This window comes from Hyaena hyaena, unplaced genomic scaffold (assembly GCF_003009895.1).
Source record: "Hyaena hyaena isolate Hyena2069 unplaced genomic scaffold, ASM300989v1 scaffold_21, whole genome shotgun sequence".
Lineage (NCBI taxonomy): Eukaryota > Metazoa > Chordata > Mammalia > Carnivora > Hyaenidae > Hyaena > Hyaena hyaena.
In genome coordinates, this window is record NW_024080653.1 from 2064995 (window position 1) to 2072369 (window position 7375).

General features: G+C 49.5%; 1 long non-coding RNA gene across 1 annotated transcript; it reads right to left on the reverse strand.

The window, feature by feature from the left end:
- Positions 1-302: 302 nt before the first annotated feature.
- Positions 303-6250, reverse strand: LOC120228245. Its single transcript, XR_005527444.1, has 3 exons — positions 6179-6250; positions 987-1202; positions 303-430 (listed from the first exon to the last, which is right to left on the reverse strand). It is a non-coding gene; the product is annotated as an uncharacterized LOC120228245 (long non-coding RNA).
- Between the last annotated feature and the right edge of the window lie 1125 nt (positions 6251-7375).

Below are 7375 nucleotides of genomic sequence, written 5' to 3' on the forward strand. Positions count from 1 at the left end.
TGTGCAAGTTCATTTAGAGAAAAATTAAACATCATTGGGAGGTGAGTGAGGGAGATGAGAACGGGGGGTGCGGGGGCCTGGCTTGGTTTCAGATGATATTTAAGTGGCCTTGGGGTATTGATTCCGGAGGAAGTCTTTGCAAGGGCTCCTTGGTGGTCTATAAATGTTTGCCCAGAATTCCCCAACTCACCCTAGGCATGGACAAAGAAGACTGAGAAAGCAAGACGTAGCCCCAAATTACAAGGGTTTATTTGGTCCCATAAGTCCTGGGGGGGGGGGGGCGAGGAATTGGGGGAGGGGCTTTGGGAGCGCTGGGGGAGAGGGAGGAGGGGAATGAAGGGATCATCTGGTTCATGTATATTTCCGGAGCCGATTCCATGGGCCAGGTAAGGTGCTGGAGCCACCAAGATGGGGCCACACTGTCCTTGACCTTGAAGCAAAGAGGAATAAGGGCCGAATGCACGTAACCAACTCAAGGCCTGACGAGACCAGGAAGGGAGGTGTTCCGACCGCTTCCATCGGGAAGGAGGGAACCCTACACTAAATAGTGCAATACGGTCACCACACGGCACCTAACACTGGACAGATGCGATTGTCCCCAGGTTATGAGCAACAGATACTCCAGCCCGGGGAGAGGGCACCACCCGCCATGCAGGGCCTCACGGGGGCTGCACGCAGGAGCACTGAAGGCCTGGGGTCACGGGAGGGCAGCTTTATGGTAGCGGGAGGGTGGGGTGCCCCCTGGTTCCCCTGGAGGATGTAACTGGCTTGTTTGAATAATTCTGCAGGTGACAGGAGATCGAGCCCATGAGGCTGAGGACCGGGTGAGGTGCAGCTGGTCAGGCTGGTAGGGGAGCTATTTTTGGGAAGCCTTTTCCGTGGCAGGGGTGGGGGGCAGAAGGGTATCCGGTAAGAGTAGCCAAATTCATTTAGGCCTTTGGGGTCTTGTGGGGCTCAAAGATGTCAAGGCAGCATCTAATACTCACCTTATGGTTGGAACTCACACCACAAGAGGTGCAGGTGAGGAGGGAGGGCTTCCTTCTGAGTGGTGACACAGGCAGGGGTACCAAGTGCCATGCCCTTGAGCTTGCCTCTTGCACCTATCCATCTCCAGAAGGGCATCCTGTGGGTATCTGCTGTGCATGGGGCCCCAGACGAATGCACATGGGACATAGTGACTTCACTCCAGCCCACCCACGGACCTGAGCAAGAATACACGATTGCTGCTCTCAGCCACTACATTGTGGGATTATTTGTTACACAGCATTATTGGGGAGAGAGCTGACTGACACAGACACTAAAGCATCGTATACTGTACAATACTGACTTGGACTTCTTGCCCTCTCTTGCTTTATCCTTAGTCTGGAATGCTCTTCTACACTCTTCTTAGCCTAAAGATATTTCAGGGCTTCGCTCATTGCTATATTCTGTGGGGAGCCTCCTCCACCATTTCCAGAAATGATGCCATCTTTTTCTCTGAGCCTACATTTGAAGAAAAAGCATTGTGGCAGGTAGGAGGCAGAGAAGGGGTCCATGGCTCCCCTGTGTGCCAGGGCTGATGTCATTTTTCTTTACTTTTTCTCAGGAAGGACGAAGGAGAACATCTCCAGCTCTCTGAGGTTCAGCCACGGAACCAGCCAGGGGCTTTCTGGGCACACCTGTTATTTGTACCAGTCTCGGAATCTGTCGGATCCTGATGGGTTTGCCTACCCAGTTACTCTGCGCCCGTGCCCGGCCAGCGCCCTGTGGAGTTGCCGGGTGAAGAGGACAGAATTACATGCTATTCCATGCTCTGGAATTTAAACAGCTGCTAGCACCTCCCAGGAAACACTGTGTTTAGCAACTAGCCAGCCTGTGTTTTAATTTCAGTCTCCTTGCTCTTCCCAGCCTTTATTACACGCCAGAGATTTCTGTGCAAACACCACTGCGTCTTTGATACATCTTTGGAAGACTTGACAATCCCTTTGCCTCCTTTGCCTGGTGTTGACGGAGGCCTCACTTATCCCTGCACCCCCCCCCCCAGGAGTCTATAAATAGAGGGACACACACACACACACACACACACACACACACACACAGAACTTTTAATGCTGCAAGACTGCTCAGCTTAAAAAAGCTGCAGGCACATTTTCCTAGTCTCCAAGGTTCCCTACATCAGTTACCAGCAGCTGCAGGGTTCCCATATCAGTTACTCTCAGGGACCCAAGGAAGCAAGAGGGCCAGAGACCGGCCCTTCCTATGCAATTGCTAGCTGGAACACGCATTGTTGATTTCTCCTCTCCCATCGCTGTCTCTTTCAGGACTGTTCTGGCTAAAATACAGACCACTTTTTGAGTAAATTAAATTTACTGTTCAGCAAGTTTTCACAGTGTGCACTGTGGGCAGAGCATAATTCCCTGTCCCGCTGATATTGAGCTTGACCTTGGGACTGGCTTTGACCAAGGAAATGCTAGCAGACATGGTATGAGCAATGGGTAGAAACAAATGCATGTGTATCGGCTTGCCCTCTGCTCCACGGTATTCTCCCGTGACTAGAATGTGCTCTGAGTAAACTCCAGGTCTGATGAGGACAGGAGCTTCACAGAGCGGGTCTAGACCCCACTCAAATCTTGGAGCCGAGCCCCACTGAGCCTGAATGGGATCAGCCAAATTCCCACTGACCTACAGACAAATGAGTGAGAAACAAATGCTTATTGTTGTATGCCGTTGAATTCTGGAATTGGTTGTTAGACGAGAATAGTTAGCTAATTCAAGGGGCCAGGCTTCCTTTCCTTCCACATTCTCCCCAGCTGTTCTTTTGAAAATGAAATTGGCAGCAATTGGCATTGCTGATCATTCCCAAAGAAGAGCAAAAACTTGCAGTAGCTTTGCCAGGACTGAAGGCCCCTTTACATGGAGTCAGGCCAATTATCTTACCAAGCTTCCCAGCAGTCACCCCGATTGCTTATCAATGTGGCTATAAGCAGAGCAGAGCTGCCTCAACTGCTCAAGCCAATGGTCAACGCCAGCCTCCAGGCTGGAGTCTTGGCCTCTGTAACATCATGTGCTAACCACCTGAGCCAGCCAGCTGTAACAGGGACCGTCCCAGCCCTCAGGAAATGCAGTGTCTGGGGGCCGACTTTCAGAAACCGCCCCCCCCCCCCCGCCCCAAGCTCTGTCCAGCAGCAGTGGTGCTGAATCCAGGGTGGTCCCTTCTGCAAGGTCTTGTTGAGCAGAGCTTGAGGGTTGAGTACTTGGGGACATACTGACTTGGCTGACATCAGTCAGCTGCTCTCCATCCTCTGCCCTAAATACTTTCCTTCTCTTTGTCAGTCACTCCACCTGGTTCCAGCCTTTCTCTTCAATGTCTCTTGCTCACCCTCTGTCATGGCTCTGATTAATTACCCAGGAAAAAAAAATTTTGTTCATCCAGGGAGTCAAATCTCCAAATCACCCAGATAATCAATATTCGACTGCTGTGCTGCGGAGCGGGGGATCGATTTGCTGCCAGCCATTGCTAGGCAACTAGAAGCCTTCACATCATCCTCATGTAATGAAGGCAGCTGCCAAAAGTGGGCCAGCACACGGGGCTGGCTCTGAAGGATCAGCAGCATGTGAAGCCAGAGAACCACCCCACAGGGAAAGGAGGGACTTGCGACTCTTGAGACTTTAGTGATGTGTCACGCGGCACCCTGGCTCAAAGCAAACCACTTGCTTAAAAATTCTTTTCGTTGTGGAAAATTTCAAATACTTACACACAGAGACACTCCAGTGAATATCCACGGACCCGCTACCCAGCTTCACTAATGATCAACCCTTGGTGAATTCAGTGTCTTCCTATCCCCCACCTGCTGCCCACGCACATCGGATTCTATTTAAGCAAATCCTCAACCTCACCCACAGGTAGGTACTTCCTACCTGTAGGTAGGCATCTCCGAAAGGGAAGGACTCCTCAAAACAATGACCGCTGCATCATTACCACACTTGTAAGAGATAACCTTGACTTCTCAACATTGAATATCCAGTGTTCAAATGTCTCCAAATGTCTTCATTTTTTGTTTACAGTTTTACTGTAATCAGGATCCAAAGATGTTTCAAACATTGTAATCAGTTGGTATGGCTCTTCTGTTTCTTATAATCTACCCATCTTCCTCGTGGCTTATTTGTTGAAAAGGAAGATCACCTGTCCTGTAGAGATTTCCAGGAGCTGAATCTTACACCCTGTGGTGTGGTTTGTCAGCTTCCTCTGTCTCTCATTTTTCCTGTGGATTAGCAGTTAGATCAGGCAGCTCGGTGAGACTCAGGTTTGACGTGTGGGTAAGACTACTTTATAAGTAGCCGTTTCCAGTACCCTATAATGCGTGGCTCACTCTCTCTGTCTTTTTTGTGAGGTTGGCAGGCGCTGATTGCTTCTTAGGGACTGACGATCCACAGAGTGGAGAGAGAGATGTGCAATACGAATATTTGACAAAGGAGTCATGCCTGGAATATATCAAGAATCCTTGCAAATCATTAAGGAAAAAATAGACACCCCACTCTTTTTGAATAAAAGGCTTCCTATTCCTTTCTCCTGGAACTGAATCTAAAACTGAAAACCAATAAACAGAAAAGGCTTTGGGGAGAAAGGGAGCGCAGGGGGAGGGGGGGAGGGCGGAAAGTGATGACAATCCATCCACCTTTCTTCAACCATAGAAATGAACATTTCACATGTTTACAGGAGGAGCGGGGAAGGGCTATTTTGGAGAAACCAGTAGATCAATTTACCAAGCCCAACTAACCAGGATTCTTCCAAGTTACTGAAGGATCAAGAAAATCAATGTCCAGGGGCGCCTGGGTGGCTTAGTCGGTTAAGCGTCCGACTTTCGCTTGGGTCATGATCTCGCGGTTCGTGGGTTCGACCCCCGCGTCGGGCTCTGTGCTGACTGCCAGCTCAGAGCCTGGAGCCTATTTCAGTCTGTTACTCCCTCTCTCTCTGACCCTCCCCTGCTCATGCTGTCTCTCTCTCTCTCTCCTGGAAATAAATAAAAATATTAAAAAAAAAAAAGAAAATCAATGTCCATAATTAATCTCACAGAATCTCCTGTTGCAGTCAGTGATAAGAAAAAGTCACACAGTCCCGGGATTTAGTATATCCACAGAGACCACTCTGGGACAAAATGCATAAACACTAGTAAATTACTTCAAAGCTTTTCTCTTTTTTAATTAACTGAAGTAATTTTGTAATAATCCCCACAGCTTGCGTCTTAAAATGGAAATCACTTAAGGATCGAATTTGTCTTCTGATATTGTTTCCCTAGTTCTAGGGCTCAAACCACGAGAGCTCAGCCCCACGGGGTGGTGGTGACTTGAGGCTTTAATAAAACACACAGAACTTTCAGACTTCACTCCAGCTCAGCAGATGGTAACAAGTGTCAGAAGCATTTAATTAGCCCCTGCATTAGCTCCTGATTTAACGAGCCCTCTCTAGCTGTGTACCTGTGATGTGTGGATCTGCAGAGGCATAAGCTTCTGAAGGACTATAAAAAGCTTTTTAAGAATGATGGATTTGAGTGTTTCAAGTTCCCAGACTGCCATAAAAGGCAAAGGCCAGCCCCCCCCACACCCCCGTTCTTCTTCTCTGTGCACACACAACAAAGTGAGCCTCCAAAGGCAATGAATTCTACAGTCTCCAATTCCATAGGGGATTGTGAGCTGTGCACACAGCTTCACAGCACCACTGAGCCAGAGGGACCTCGCCCTATAATCCCGTGTGTGTATGTGCCTTGGAAATGTTTTTCAAAGCCAATTCACTCAACTATCATGATTGAGGCTCACAAAATCCTGTTATGTAAACCAGTTATTTCCCCATTTGACAGGTGAGAAAACCGCTCTCCCAAGCCCGAAGTCAACAGTGAGTGAGTAAGTGAGTGAAAATACCAACACAGAACCCACCTGCTTCCATGCTGAGCCTGGTCCAGGCTACAGCCAGCATGGCACTAGGGGTGGGATTGGGGGTCCTAAAGTCAAGGACTGTACTCTTCATCCAGGAATTCCGGCAGCCCTACAATGCCTGACACTTAGCTTTAACTCAGGGAGGGCGAATCCAACAGTTCACAAAAGACTAGCCCAGGATATTGTTGTCTCGATGCCCAGGAAATGGAACCCAACTCTTGCTGTTCTGCAGCAAGTCCTCTGTGGACCAGGAGATGAATGGATTTACCTCCCCTTTGTGTGGATGATGCTCCATACACCTGGAGGCAACGAGCGAGCTGTGGCTCAGACAAGGAGAAAGTTCTTCTTTCCTGGAAGACAAAGCCAGATCCCTTAATCTCTCTCCAGGGGAAGAAAAGTGCCTTCCACTCTCGATACACCCCGCCCCCCCCATCTTGGTGTGCTCGTAGGGCTGAGGTGTTCCGCATGCCATCTCTGAGTGTCCTCAGACACCAGGCTGACCTCCCCACTACGATGGGCAGAGGATCCGAGGAACCAAGCCGAGATCTTTTGCAGGCACCCATTTGGCAAGTGCACCCTCTGGCGCTGGCCCCTCCCACTTTGCCAACAGAGCATTTTCCAGCTAAGCTGGAAGGCACTACTCTGTCACCCCCCGGGCTTGCAAGGTCCGGTGCACTGGCAAGGGACTACGGTGGAGGAAATGGTTTGGAAAGAAGTGCTGGTGGCAGCTGTGGAGGCAGAGCGAGAAGCAGAGAGAGGCAACCTCAGCTCCCTGTGTCTCCTCCAGGCACAGCACATTTTACACCCTAAAGCTCCATGGATCGCAAGACATTCACACTCAGCCTCTGCCCTCTAATTCCTGGGGGTCTGAGAGAACGGTGACATGGCCTTTAGCAAAGTCCCTCTACCCGCCTGCGCATTTGAATCACCTGGGCTGCTTTTGCCCCAAGTCAATTGCTCTCTGGGGTAAGGTTCTGGCATTGGTGTTTCCACAATAACCCTGTGACGGGGATTTGAATGTCCAGCCAGAGCTGAGAATCACTCCCTTAAGGGAACTTTTGATGCAAAGGTTTCTTAACTCTGACTGCATTTGGAACTCTCTGGGAGCTTTAAACAATGCTGGTGCTAGGACCCTGCTCCAGAGACTCTGATTTAGTGGGTCCACGGCACAACCTGGGCAGCAGCATTTTTTTTTTTTAATATATATATTTTATTTATTTCTAGGAGATAGAGGGAGAGACAGCATGAGCAGGGGAGGGTCAGAGAGAGGGAGACACAGACTCTGAAACAGGCTCCAGGCTCCGAGCTGGCAGTCAGCACAGAGCCCGACGCGGGGCTCGAACCCACGAACCGCGAGATCATGACCCAAGCGANAAAAAATTATCCACAGAGGGGCACCTGGATAGCTTAGTTAGTTGGGTGTCCAACTCTTTTTTTTTTTTTTAATATTTTTATTTATTTCTAG